The sequence below is a fragment of the Haemaphysalis longicornis genome, unplaced genomic scaffold (assembly GCF_048455015.1).
Source record: "Haemaphysalis longicornis isolate Haplotype H1 unplaced genomic scaffold, Haemaphysalis longicornis Haplotype H1 scaffold_1, whole genome shotgun sequence".
In the NCBI taxonomy this organism is placed as follows: Eukaryota; Metazoa; Arthropoda; class Arachnida; order Ixodida; family Ixodidae; genus Haemaphysalis; species Haemaphysalis longicornis.
The window spans coordinates 394,045,770-394,060,179 of NW_027526203.1; positions in this window are offsets into that span (position 1 = coordinate 394,045,770).

The window sequence follows — 14,410 nt, forward strand, 5'->3', positions numbered from 1 at the left end:
CACGGGAGCCGTGGCCGAACCGCATAGGAGCGCCGTGTAGCTACAACAGCGGTAAACGAAAGGAGCAGAACACGCATGCGCGCCTGCCTGCGGTGATAGCCCATCTATACTTCTCAACCCACTCTTAACGCGGCTTCGAGTATTATTTACAGCATACTGTTTTTTGTTTTTGTTTTCTAATATTTTTAGGTGGGTCTGCTATCAGCGCCATCGTCGAGACCAGTATACTGCGAACAACGCTCAAAACCGAGTTAAAAGAATTCGTGGGTTCAGAAGTATAGATGGGCTATCGGCGTCGGCAGGCGCGCATGCGTGTTCTGCTCCTTTCGTTTACCGCCGGCGCAGCTGCACGGCGCTCCTATGCGGTTCGGCCGCAGCTCCCGTGCTCCAATTACTTTTGACGGCACCTGTACGTGTGCCGTCATGCAGTGTGAGCCTGTCCAGATATGTTCAGTTGCTTGTAATGCGAACAGGTTTTGAGGGTTAAAATTATATCCAAATTTACCAGTAACTAAACTATTCTGGTCAGGAAATCATAGCTAGCACAGACATAGCTAGACAATCATACCTCGCATTATTCGGCTTGCATTTACAGTTTTAAAAAATGAGCGTGATGAAAAAAAAACAAAAAAAAAAAAAACATGCGAAGTAGAATGAAAATGTGGACAGATTTTGAGGGTTAGAATTATGCCCGAATTAGTTATTGTACTTGGTTTTCTTTCATCACGGCAGTTTAATTTTTTTCTCAAATTGTGAATGCAAGCCGGTTCTTATGCTCAATAATGGTAGCTATGATTGTTTAAAACGGATAAAAGGGCTCCAATGTAGAGCGTACACTTGTGTATGCGATTTTCAAATTTCCTGTTATGTCCATGGCAGATAGTAGACAATTCGTTCCTTAGCGGTGTTCCCCTCAGTTTCGAAGGGAAACCGACTTGCCCTCGGCTCAAGTTCCCCCGCCATATTTTTCTCACACGAAGAAAAAAATATGGCGGGGGAACTTCGCGAGCTACAATACAAGACGACGGTAAAGTTGGTGCGGACGTGCAAACTTCAGGCTCCCGCGTCAAGTGATGATCTAGCTCCATTAAGTCAGCGACCCATCCTTACGTAGGCCACTGTGTTGAGTAGTTGTACTTGCCAGTCTGAAAAGGCAGTGGAACCATGCTGTCAACGAATTCCATGATATTCTAAAACCAGGTCACGGAGTGGTCTGCTGCCAAATTATAGCCACAGTGGACGAGTATGACCCTCCGCCCCTTCAAATAATTCCCCTTCCACTCCCCCCTTCCCCCCGCCCTGCTCACAGGTACATTCTCCCCGATCGCCCCCTTATACTGTTGATTTGATTGATTTTGATTGTGGGGTTTAACGTGCCGACGCAACGCTGGCGATGAGGCGCGCCGTAGTGGAGGGCTCCGGATTAATTTTGACCACCTGGGGATCTTTAACGTGCGCCGAAATGTCCTACACACGGGCGTTTTTGCTTTTCGCCTTCATCTGAAAAGCTGCCGCCGCGGCCGGGAATCGGACCCGCGACCTCGCGCTCAGCAGCAGCCCCCTTATACTGCCATGGAAAGGTCTTCAATACGCAGTCGCGAGGCATGTGTGCGCGTCTGGCGCATGGTTTTCTGCATGGCAACGCCATCCAATTTACATACGGTTTTTCGTTTTCAAGTTGTATATATTTTTTTAAATCGGGGTGAGAATCATGTGCTATTTTTCAAACCGATAGTGGGGTAGAAATGGGTTACTTTGTAAAGCCATTCCGAAATTCGGGTTTTTTCGGGTTAAATCTACAGATGTACTTAAGTGATACACTCAGTTTTTTTTTTTTATCAGAAGGTATCACGAGCTAACTAACTCTCACGCGTTAAATTGGTGTTGCTTCAAGCTGGCAATCACGCGGACATTAGTGTTTTCTTGCAAATACCCTGAAAAATTTGGTGTTTGTTTGGAAATTACCCAGTAATGATGAAAATAAACAGCATTGATAACTTCTAAGAAATGAAACATATTATTTACGAAAAGCTGGTCATCGATTTTTACACACCAGTGTTTACAGATACTATCATGCATGCGGAAAATATCCGATTATTGCAGGTACCTCAGGTAGGAGAAAGTTCTCTCGACGTCACAGCTTCCATTATCTAGCCATAACAATGTCAGCGCAGCATTTGCCACCCCTTGGGAAGCGAGCAGTAGAGCCATGCCAATACAGAATGAGTTCGACAGTTGGGTTTTGTGGGGCTTGCTTCCAGCAAGTACTGTTTGAGAACGGTTGTACCTCCAGCGTACGACTGTGCAAATGGCTACTTTAAAAATGTCCGGGGAGCAATAGAGTTTAACCCGATTTTCCTGAAACTTATTCGGGGCGTAAAAACCGGGTATAATCGGGTTTTGCCCGGAAGCACAGTTGGGGTATAATTGGGAAACACCGTTCTTCCCGCGTGTATGCCGCATCAGTGGCGTAAACCGTGTGCCAACCAGCACCCATAAACTGTGGAACGCGGCCGTACATTTCCGCATGGCGAAGACGTACAGGGTACATTAGTCTTTAATAAGAAGGAAGCGTCCTTGCAGGGTCTTAACTTTGCGCCCATTCTTCTCATGCCGGTGGCCAAGGTCACGAATACTCTTAGTAATCTTTGTTGGGAGGCCAATTTCATCTTTAGTTATTGTAACTATAAGTCATGTGACCACTGTAAGTGTATACGTGGCGATAAGCATATAATGCGGGGCGACTGTTGTTTCATGTCACTTCTCATGCACTTCGATTAGGCAGGGAAATTGTCCTCGGGCATTACGCAAAATCTCTTGATGCTGGAGCACTTCAAGCAGTTTCGAAAAAATTAATTTTCAACACAGGTGTCTGTGGTGTTTGTTGTACGACCAGTAAGCCCGTTTCAGTGTTACAGTGAGGCTGTCCATAATCAGGGTTCTTTGGACTTTTCGTGTCCATAAAAACATTTGAGCCGTAAAAAAAGGTCTTGCGGCAAAGCTAACTTTATCCTAAAGGGTCAGCAGAAAACTGCTCAACTCGCGTTTTATCAAAACTTTCCGCAAAACAATTATATGCCAACTAGCGTCTAAGACAACTGCATTACTATTCCGAGGTTTATTTTCGTGTCATATTTAGTTCACAGCGAAATTTTACACGTTACAGAATTCCCGTGCGCTGACAACGCTTGGGCACCCACATAAGGAGCGTGGTCACAAGGAACGGGTGTAACTCTTGTTTTACTCGCAGTTAAGCCGAGATAGTTGTATGAAAATTGGCCGCTGAGAAGACTATCAAAACATCGCGTTTTATTTAATTGTCAGAGTTAGTTCGCTGTGAATTGGTAAACTTTACAGAATTCCCGGTTTCTGTAAATAAATGAGCTTCTATGGGAGGGAAACGGACAGGCCCATGTTTGTGTGCTATGATAAAGCTCTAGATTTTCTATATTTCATTGAATAATCCAAGTGGTCAGAAAAATTGTTGAAGAAACCAAGGCGCGGGTCCTGGGACATGAGCGATTATTTAAATGTGAAATGGGGACGCGGGTTCGATTCCCGGCTGCGGCGGCCACTTTTCGGATGGAGGCGAAAAGCAAAAACGTCCGTGCGTGCGGGATTTCGGCGCACGTTAAAGATCCTTGGGAGGTCAAAATTTATCCGGAGCCATCCACTACGTACGGCGCGCCTCATCGCCTGCGTTACGTCGGAGCGTAAAACCCTATAATCAATCAAATGTGAAATGGACCTCCTTCCATCTTACAATGTAGACGATGATTCTAGGAGGTTGCTGCCAGTAGCCACTTCTTTTCCTTTGTAATATTTACAACAAATGGCCTTGCTTCCTTTGTTCGAACTGATTTTGACGCTTCAATGGACGTGTATTTGTAATTCATTTAAACGCCCAACATTCTACTCAGAGCCGGCTGGAAGGAGAGGTCGCCGTGGCGCCACCGGTGTCCGTGCTATAATGATTGTACGATTGGTCATTAGGATCAATTTGTAGTGTGAGCGACACTGGCCGAGGTTGAGCAGTTTTGCGTGGCTCTTGGAGAGCCGTGCTGCGCATGCGCGAGGATCAATGAAGTCACACGGCGCACAGAACGTTGCTCGCTGCCCGCCGTCTTTCAAACACCCGACGCTCCCAGCGTCTTCGCCGACCTCCGTTCCGCACTTGGCGGCCCGGTCCACTTGATGATCATGCGAGGGGTGGCCGGATGTGGAACCGATGGCTCGTGCGTCGCAGCAACACCGGCGTGCACCTGTGGAACCACCTTAGCTCTGGTGCGATTGGTGACGCTGCGCCGGAGCTGCTTAATAAATATACATGTGTCACATAATGCGTCTACCATGTGCGTGTCATTGAAGCAGCAGTAAGCATGATAATCAAGCTCATCCTAGACAACCAGGAAAGCTAAGAATAACCAGCTGAACCTTAGCTCACGCTACGTAGTATATTCTGGCATAGCCGAGCTAAGCCACTGCTAATTGTTTCTTCCCCTTCTCGCTGAGTATACGACCTAATTTATTGTATTTTTATCTTGGATGAGACTCGAAAACCATGAGTCGAAAACCATACCGGGGCTTGGAGAGCTATATCTCCACTTGAAGACTTTAAACACAAGGGTATTCGTCATGGTGTTATGTAAATAAGATGCTCAATTAAAAAGTACCTACATTGCTGACATTAACTTTTTTTTTGAATCGGTAGCAGCCAATCAAATTGTGCATTAGTCGGAAAATTATTATTACGGCGAAAGGGCCACAAAAAAGCAGCTCGATTGTTACCGTTAAAAAACTGCGATGTAAACAGATACGAAGTGAGGATTGGCCTTGAACAATTATTATGTGTAATTTTGGCTTGTTTTGGGAATATAGCATTTCAAAGAAACAAAAGCTTAACTGGGGCCGTAATGACCAATGTTGACAAACGTTCCAAAGCTCTTGTGGTTGTATTTCAGACCCCATTATTGCACTTATATCGTGTTGGATTCGAGAAGACGTCTCCGAACCGTGCTCTGTCGCCTCCGTCATGAGTGGTAGCGTGGTGGTCGAGCAGCCAGCAAAAGGTGCTGCCTTGGGGATTGCGACAAGAAACGGAAGGCAAACTTAACTGGATTACTGCATGCTGAGAGATGAACATCGGTGATACAGAAACAACACCCTTCCGGGTGAGGTTACAGCGGGATTCGAGCAGAGCGACAGCATAAATTCGCTGTTGCAATAGGAATTGAATCTATCCACCGAGAGGGTGGGTTTTATCACAGAAGACGCACGGCTGCGGGGCTTTTTCAGTGCTTCTGTGCACAGGGCCTGAAAATAGTACAGACACACAGAAGGCTCTTTCCCGAGTTCGTGTGAGCAGGCAGTAGCGTCACTCGTTGAGTCTTAGAGAGGGGAGAGAGGAAATCACGGCTGCGGCGTCTGCTTCGCCGGGGCACGTCGCACAACATGAACCATTCATTTTTATATTTTGTAGCTGCAACGGCTTGAGCGACCCACTACGGGCCCCACGCAGCTGGCGCACGTAGTGACATGTTCGAGGAGGGGACGATCTGCAGCAAAGGGCAAGAGCACTGCACAAAACTCGCAGCACGCGCGAACCTAGTAGCGGCGCGCTTAATCGTAACAATAATGATGAAGCGAGCGTAGCGCCTTCAGTAGACCAGCAAGGCTGTCCATTTGCAGTGTGTATCGTAGGAAACGATTAGCACACGAAATATCCAAAAGCGCCTCCCTTTAGCATCTTTTTGGGAGCACAGGCTGACGGCACAACTAAAGAGAATAAAACGTCCAACTGTGAGGTGGAGGGATTTTTTTGCCTGCCCTAAGTTGGCTCGAACATTTAAAGTTTAATACATTCCTAGTATGTTTGGGTTGGGGAGTGTATTTGGCTTCGCTGTGTGTTTTTTTTTTTTATTTGCCCTGGGTAATCACATTGCCATTATTTTAAGCCCCCTTTTAAACAGTCTCTGAGTTACACTTTCTTGAAAGTTATCAAGTGCAGAAAAATCTCTGGTGTGGCTTCGGGAACTACAGTAGTACATTGTCACAATTTGCTGTAACCCCAAAGAACGCGCCCGCTGCTCTAGCATAGCGACTTTTGAGCATTGTTCTAGCATATGGACGTTAATTTTACGCCTAACCAGCAGAACCATAAGGCAAACCTTCGAAGGCAGCTCTCAAACTGCAGCAGGGATGCTCTTTCTTTTCTTTTTATTTTTTGCAGCTGGATCAGAGCACGCACGGGGCGCTTGGAGCAGCGTTCTTCGACCTGATGACGTCCCAAAAGCTTCAAGATGTGGCTTATACTTTTAGTTGACGTTAAGTATTGGCGGTGATTGAATAAACTGGAATAAAGGCTTTGTGGTGTAATAGCATTCAATTCAGTGAGATATTTCGCCGACCATAGTGTAGCCAAGATTTTCTATACCATATACTGACTCCGGACTTCGCAGCGTCTCTCGAAGCTCCTGCGTTCGTTTTCTATCCTCGTCCGGAGGCCGCCATCGCGTTCCACCAGATTTCTGTGGAGCCCTTTGATATCCCGAGAGAGAGAGAGAAAGGACTTTATTGGATCTCCTGCAGTCGGGGACGGGTCAGGCCTCGCAGGGCTTCACCGTCCCGTAGTCTTCGCCGCTGACTGCGGCGTCGGGCCGACCCCGAGGCCTGCGTCTGGTCGGCGCGGGCTACTTGGAGTGCCGCCGCTGTCTCCCCTAGCCCTCGCTCCCGCAGGAGGAGGACGCGAGGAGTGCGGGTTCTCCTTTCGCCGTTGCTTGCCCAGTGCAGCCTCGAGCCGCTGGATAGCCCTTAGCTGGTGTTCGCGCTCCGAAGAGCCGATCGAGTCCGTAACGTCCGGAGGGAGGGTCGGCCTCCCGTCACTCGCGTCGTGTATTTCACAACCCCACAACAGGTGGGTCAGGTCCGCGGTCACTCGCGCACAAACACTGCACACACAGTCTTCATACATGTCCGGGCACACGTGGCGCGCGAGCGCCGGCGTCAGCACCGTCCGAGTCTGTAGTTGCCGCAGAAGCACGGCCTCCCTCCTCGCGAGCCCCGGATGGGGCGGAGGGTAGGCCCGCCTCTCTTCCCTGTACCAGCGCAGCGTCGCGCCGTACGTGATCAGGGGTTCCGCGTCGTAGTCTTCTCCTTCTTCGCTCGCTTCCTCGTCGACGTCGGCGTCCGTCGCTGGCGCGGCTCGGCACGTGGCGAGATCACGGGCCGCGGCGTCGGCTACCTCGTTGACGTTTCGGTGGCCGTTGCGGAGCTCCCGGCCCATGTGAGCCGGAAACCACCGGATGGTCGTGCTGGTGTTCTTGCGCGCTCCCTCTCCGATGCCGGAAAGGACGCGCATCGTCGTCTTGCACACCGTGCCCCTGGCGAAGTTGGCTATCGCGGACTTGGAGTCGCTGAACACCGTCTTCGTCCCCGGGTGGAGCAGGGCCAGCGCGATCGCCGCCTCCTCCGCCTGTCTGGCGGACTTGGCGCGCACGCTGCCGGCGCTCAGTACTTCTCCCGTGGCGGCTCGCACCGCCACCACCGCGTAGGCGTCGTCTCGGTCCCGATGTTTGGAGGCGTCCACGAACACCGCATCGCCTCTCTCGTTGTACTCCTTGGCGAGCGCGCACGCCCGCGCCATTCTCCGTTCCGAGTTCCGTCCCGGCGCGACGTTCTTCGGGAGCGGGGGCACCACCACGCTGTTGGCTATGTTGTCTCGTAGCGGGATCAGCTCGTCCTCCTCCTCGAAGGGGCAGCCCAGTCCTACGCGTTGCAGCAGTCTCCGGCCCGTCCGGGTCGACCCCAGGCGTTGCAGCTGCGCCACTCTCTGCGCCTCGCTGATCTCCGCGAGCGTGTTGCGCACTCCCAGAGACGCGAGGGCCGCGTTGCTCGTGCCGTTGAGTAGGCCCAGGGCCGCCCGGTATGACTTGCGGATCGCCGCGTCGATCTTGGCTCGTTCCTGGGTCCTCCATTCGTGAAACGCTCCCACGTAAGCCACCTGGCTCACGACGAACGCCTGCAGCAACCGCAGCAGGCTCGCTTCTCTCATGCCGCGCGCTCGCGTCGCCAGTCGCTTCACGAGGCGCGTGGCGATGCCCATCTTCGTGATCAGCCGTTCCGCGGTGGTGGTGTTGTAGCGGCGGCTCGCGTCCACGTGCATGCCGAGAATGCGTATGCTCGTCGCCTTGGGTATGGCCGTGCCGTCGCTCGCTCGCACCACGATGCTGCGCTCCGCTTCGGCCGACGCCTTCTTGTGATACCGGCCCGACGGGGGCACGATCAGCTGCTGCGACTTTTGCGGGGCGCACCGGAGACCCGTGCCGCGCAGACTCTCCTCGATGCCGTCCACCGCCTCTTGCAGCGCCGACTCGATGTGGCCGTCGCTGCCGCCCGACACCCACAGCGTGATGTCGTCGGCGTAGATCGTATACTTTACGTCGGGCAGCTCGTCCAGGCGACGGGCCACGCCGATCATGACCAAGTTGAACAACAGTGGCGAGATCACCGAGCCCTGCGGCGTGCCGACGCTGCCCAGCTCTCGCTCTTCTAGTTGCGTTTGGCCCACCTCCAGTCGGGCCGTGCGGCCGGTTAGGAAGGTCCGGATGTAGTTGTAGGAACGCTGTCCCAGGCCGAGCCGGGACACTTGGGCCAGGATCGCCGAGTGCTTCACCTTGTCGAAGGCGCTCTGCAGGTCCAGGCCCAGGATGGCGCGGTTGTCCGAGGTCGGCCTCGTTGGCGGGGCCAGCACCTCGCGCTGCAGCAGTAGCATCGCGTCCTGCGTCCCCAGACGCGAGCGGAATCCCAGCATCGAGTCGGGGTACAGGTCGTTCGTCTCCAGGTACCGCTGCCACCGGTCGTTGAGAACGTGCTCCAGCACCTTCCCCACGCACGACGTGAGGGAGATGGGGCGCAGGCTCTCTATGCCCGGTGGCTTGTTGGGCTTGGGTATGAGTATCGTCTTGGCCGTCTTCCACTGTCGCGGGAGGCTGCCGGCTCGCCAGCGCTCGTTAAAGTACTTCGTGAGTGAGGTTACGGCCGCGTCGCTCAGGTTGCGCAGCGCCTTGTTCGTGACTCGGTCCGGGCCCGCCGCCGACCGGCAGTTCAGTGCCTGGGTCGCGCGCCGGACCTCCCACTCCTCGATGTCTCTGTCGAGCGAGGGGTTGGGCGGGCCGGTATATTCTCCGTGCCGTTCTCTCGCGGTCTCGGGAAGCTAGCGCTCGTTGAGGCGCTTGTGAACCTCCCGCTCCCCGAGCTCCTTCGTAGCCGCGTACATGATCTGCGCGAGCCGGTGTCGTTGGTACTCTTTACTCTGGCTTTCGTCCATCAGGTGGCGGAGGAGTTTCCACGTGCCGCCCCGGTGGAGCTGGCCGTCGGCCTCGCTGCGCAGCTCGAACCACTGCTGCGCGCATAGCTGGCGACTGTACTTTTCGATTTCTCGGCCGAGCGTTGCGATTCTCTTGCGAAGGGCGCGGTTGTGCCGCTGCCGCTTCCATCGTTGTAGCGAGCGTCGTGCCTCCAGCATGTGCGCGAGCCGGGGGTCCATGCACGCGGTCTCCTCGGACGTTTCCGTGACGGTCGTCGCCTTCTCCGCGGCAGCGACTATGCTTCGCGACCACTCTTCGATGTCTTTGATCTCGCCCAAATCCTCGGTACGAAACTCGTGCCAGTTTGTGAGTCGGTGCTTGATGCTCCCGTCTCCGGTGTCGTCGCCGCCTCTGCCATTGGGTCGGAGCGGGACGACGACTTCGATGATGTAATGATCGCTCCCTAGGTTCACTCCGGTGTTTCTCCAGCTCGCCGTCCGGTCGTCGGGCAAGTGCAGGAACGCCAGGTCCGGGGTAGTGTCTCTGACTGTGGACGTGCCGATGCGCGTGGGGTGCGATGGGTCCGTGAGGAGAACGTAGTCCGCTTCCGCGGCGTCCTCCAACAGGTCCCGGCCCTTGACCGAAGTGTCGGCGTGGCCGAGCTGTCTGTGTCGTGCGTTGGAGTCCCCGCACGCGACGACGACGGCGCCGTCGCATGCGGAGACCGCTCCGCGTGCTTTGTGCAGTAGTGACTTGAACTTTTGCTGCCGGTGCTGCGGGTTGCTGTACACGTTGACCGCCATCACGGTCGTGCTCGTGCTCTTCCCTTTGCGTCTGCCGGTGGCCACCGTCAGCTCGGTCGCGCATAGCTCGATCGCGCTGCCGCGGCTTCCCATGAGTGCGTCGTGCTTGACGAACGCGATGCCCTTTCGGACGAAGGTGCACACGCCCTGCGCCGCTCCGCGCCCGCAGGTGCGAGCGCTCGGCGGGCTGGCGTGCGTCCTGTAGCCCGGCAGGGACACCGCGCCGGCGTCTTCCGCGTGAGTTTCCTGCACCATGATGACGTCGGGTTGCTCCGTCGGCGCCAGGGTGCGGAGGTGCTGTTGTAGGACCGCTTTCCGGCACCGAAAGCCGTTCGCGTTCCAGTGCCAGATTCGTAGCGAGGTGCGATGTCGGGCCGTCGTCATCATGGCGATACGTTGACGGTGACCTGGTTGTTGTGTTCTTGTATGACTCCGCACGCGGGTGCCGTCAGTTTGCTGAATTGTTGTTGTATCTGCTGCTGGATAGCAGTTTGCATCTGTTGTTGGAAGGCTTGCATCTGCTGCTGGAAAGCTTGCATCAGCCCGTTGGTGATTCTCTTCTCCAGGACCTCGAGGTCTCTACCCCAGCGGTTCATCTGGCTTTCGATTCTTCTGATGCGGTTGTTCAAGCCGGCGTAGCCCGGCGTCTTGCTCAGGTCGAGGACGTTCGATGCGGAGGCCTACACGCTGGAGCCCACGTCATCGGCGTCCTCGTCGCATTCCTCTTCTATGTAGTATTCGTGGGCCGGGGATTCCCGTCGCTCCTCCGCCGGCTTCGGCATCGGGGTCGGGTATCTCACTGGCGGCGGTTGCTTCCAACTCGTCGCCCGGCTCGGACGTTCCGCCGGGCTAGCATTCGTTGTCTCCGCGGGTGCGGGCTTTGACCACGTGGTCGACTTTGGCCCCCATAGCTCTTCGAGTTTCGTGGTGAGCTGCTCGATGGTCACTCGCTGGGCGTGTACGGTGGCTTGTAGCTCTTTCACCATCTTCCGTAGCTCCACGGTCTCCGGGGAGGCTCTCGCTTGCTTCGTGTCGTTGCTGCGTCGTGGCGACGAGCGGCTAGCGCTTCTCCGTCTGGACGCCGAGCGCTCGCGACGAGCGGACTTTGAGCGCCGGCGAGCCGTCGCGGCAGCTGCTCCGCCAGCTGCGCCGTCCGTGATCGCCGCCCAGGAGGCGGGGCCTCGCGACGTGGCGCGACGGCCGCGCGATGCGCTCCTGCGCTGGGCACTCCCGCGCGACGCGCTCCTGCGCTGCGCACTCCTGCCGCGGCTGCTGCCGCGCGGCGGGGCGAGTTCGGGGAAGTCGTCCCTCCTAGAAAGTCTGACTTTGAGCGCCGGCGCCGACGTGGCCGCCTTCGCGCGTTCTTCTTCGAGTTTCCGCTCCCACTGCCGCTTGCGGACTTGGTATGGGGTCTTGAATTTGTGTTTGCACGAGCCCTCGCCCGTGGGGTGTGGGCCGCCGCACAGACGGCACCGCGGCTTGCATTGACTCTTGTGCCCGTCGCCCGGGTTCTGCTGCCCGCAGGCGAAACATACCCGAACGTTCGGTATGGGACACACGTCCTTTTTGTGGCCGATCTGTCCGCAAATCTTGCAAACGTCCTTGTGCTGCCGATGCAGGTAGCATCTCGTAACTACGCCGCCGTACCGCACGTAAAACGGCACTTTGCTTCCGTGAAACAAGATGACGACCGCCGTCGACTGGCCGAGGCGCTGAGCGTCACCGGCAGTGGGGTTGTGTTTGTTCACCACGTGGCGAAATATGTCGTCCGCGGTGTCTTCCGGACCCACGCCACGTATTACGCCGCGAGAGGTGTCCTCCGGCGCCGCCCGATACGCGTAGGTCTCGAACTCTCGTCCTCCGATCGCGATCTTCTTCACGACCTCGTATTGCAGCATCCTTTCCCAGCTCGGGGTACTGACTACTAGAATGTTCTGAGCGAGGTTCGGCAGCATGGTGTCCTCCCGCTCGGCTTCCTCGCTCGCTTTGGCCGCCGCGAAAATGGCTCTTCGCAGGTCGGTCAGCGGCACCTTGCCTACTTCTAGGCCGCCACGTGGCCGCACGACCACGCGGAACTCGTCTCTCGGGGCGAAATTGGGCATGCGCGCCGTCTTCGCCATGTTGGCGTTAATCTTGCTCGCGAACTGAGCTCGCGTAGGTTGAACGTGGCGTTGCGAAGCGTTAGGCTTACCGGCGTGTGACGAAGCTCGCTGCGTGGAAGCTTCCAGAACACTCACAGATTTCTTGCGACGACGCTGATGAGACACGCGGGCCCACCCGGCGTGGTCGTCGCCTTCCTCCGGCTCGTCGTCGGCGCGCGGACGCTCGTTGCCGTCGATTTCGTCACCGTCGATGCCGGAGCACGTGGTAACAGTCCTCACCGACACACAGTCCGACAGTCTGCTCGCGTTGAGGAGAGTCCGTAGTAGTCACATCCATTTCGCAGGATTCTTGGAAGTCTTCTACGTCGGCGCGCCGATTCTCCGCCCGCTGGGCAGGTCCGGGCACGCCCGCGGCGGCGGCGGCGGCCGTCGACGTGGCCGTCGCCATGCCCGTACTGGTCGGTTCCCTCGTTAGGCTTAGCTGGGCTGCCTCGCCTCGCTGAAGGAAAATGCTCGCAAAATCGCCAAAAGTGGGCTTATAAATCGCCCAAATTTGGTACCTACGTGATCCTCTCGATGAAAGGAAACTTGTATGCACAATTTTGGACATCAGGGGCGGGATGGTCCTCCGAAAAATTCGTGGCGACGACGGAGCCGACGTGGAGTGCGTCCGCTCAGCTCGGCGACCGCAGCGTCCCCCTTGATATCCCGAAGAATGCCGTTATAACACCATTCGCCCTCTGAGTGTCTACGCATGCATTTCAGTCTTCGCAGTGCGGCCCAGATCTTGTTGACTTGGTTTTACGAGGTTTGACGTGCTGCTTTGAATACCTTGACGAAATCCTCGTCTTTCTTCCAACCGCCGAGGCCCACAAACTACAACCATTGCACGTTGTCATTCTCCCTCAACAGCGTCAGTCTCCCCGGCGTGTCTACGTTCCACCCCGACCTTCACAGCTTCGCCCACGTCTTTGTTCGTCACGACACAGTGCGCCCTCCTATAAGTCTCCTTACGACTGATCGTTCCCGGAGCTGAACGTACTCCCAAATCCTTCCGGCTGCAGATGAACGTCCGGGAAGACACGGTCTCCGTGGATTGGCCAAAGCCTGCATACTTTCACCCTGACTTCATTGCACTAGCAACGCTGCACATCCTCCCCACGCCCAACTCCTCTTCGCCATGTTCGCTTCGCACCCCAATTTTCCGCTTATCGCTGTTCATCCCACTCTCCCTGCTCTCTTGCTGAAAGTGATTCCCTGTAGCGTGCTTCTAATGTGGAGGGGTGGCAGAAGACAACGATAGAAAACGACGGAACGCTTGAGCGCGTGACGCCTGCGCGTGCAGTTGTGTGGAATCAGCGGTAGCAAGACGATGTAATCTACGCGCTATATCGTTCCTGTTTAGGCCAGCAGGTCATGTAAAATATATTTGTACATGCCAGCCTTTGGAGCCTGCCTGGTTCTTCCATGCCACAAGTGCTGATTGAAGCTTTAATCATCAGGAAAAAGCAAGAACGTTTCTAAAACAAGAGTGATTGGAATAAGGCAGCAAAACTGGAAAACCAGCTCTTGTCGGAACAACACATCAGTAGGTATATACGTAACCAGTCGGCTGTGGTGTGCTGCGTTTACGCGCCACCAACATTTTCTCAGCGTGGAAAACGCGTCAGCAGCGAGCTGTCCCGCGGATGCTCAGTGTTTGCGGCGGAACCCGCATACAGAAAACCCTGCATATCCTTGCATGTCCACCCGTGCAGGGGGCCACGAGATTGCGGCGCGGCAAATGCCGTACACGCCTGTGTGGCTGGGCGTGCACGGACATGCACGCAAGAGTGCGTGCAAATAAAAAATTAAACCCAATTCCTCCCTGTGTGTAATCCGGTGTAGCAGTGGAGCAGTGGTTCTTTTGTGCGGCTCGAATGTCAACGGGCGCTCGAACGAGAACGGTAGCACCGTCGCCCCGCAAATTCTCCGGTTCGCGCAAAGGAGTAGGCAGCAGAACTTCACCGCGCCTTCCCCTCCGCCACACCGAGGCCGCCGGCGGGCTTGAAACCTTCTCTTACCCCTGCGTGACGCACGGCACTGATGAAAGCCTGGTCCTACAACAGCTCCGCTGTTAAAAGGTTCCGGCACGCCCCTGATCAACGCGGCTGTTCGCGGCCTGTGAGTCGCCTTTGTGCCAAAATTGAAAGTGTTTTAA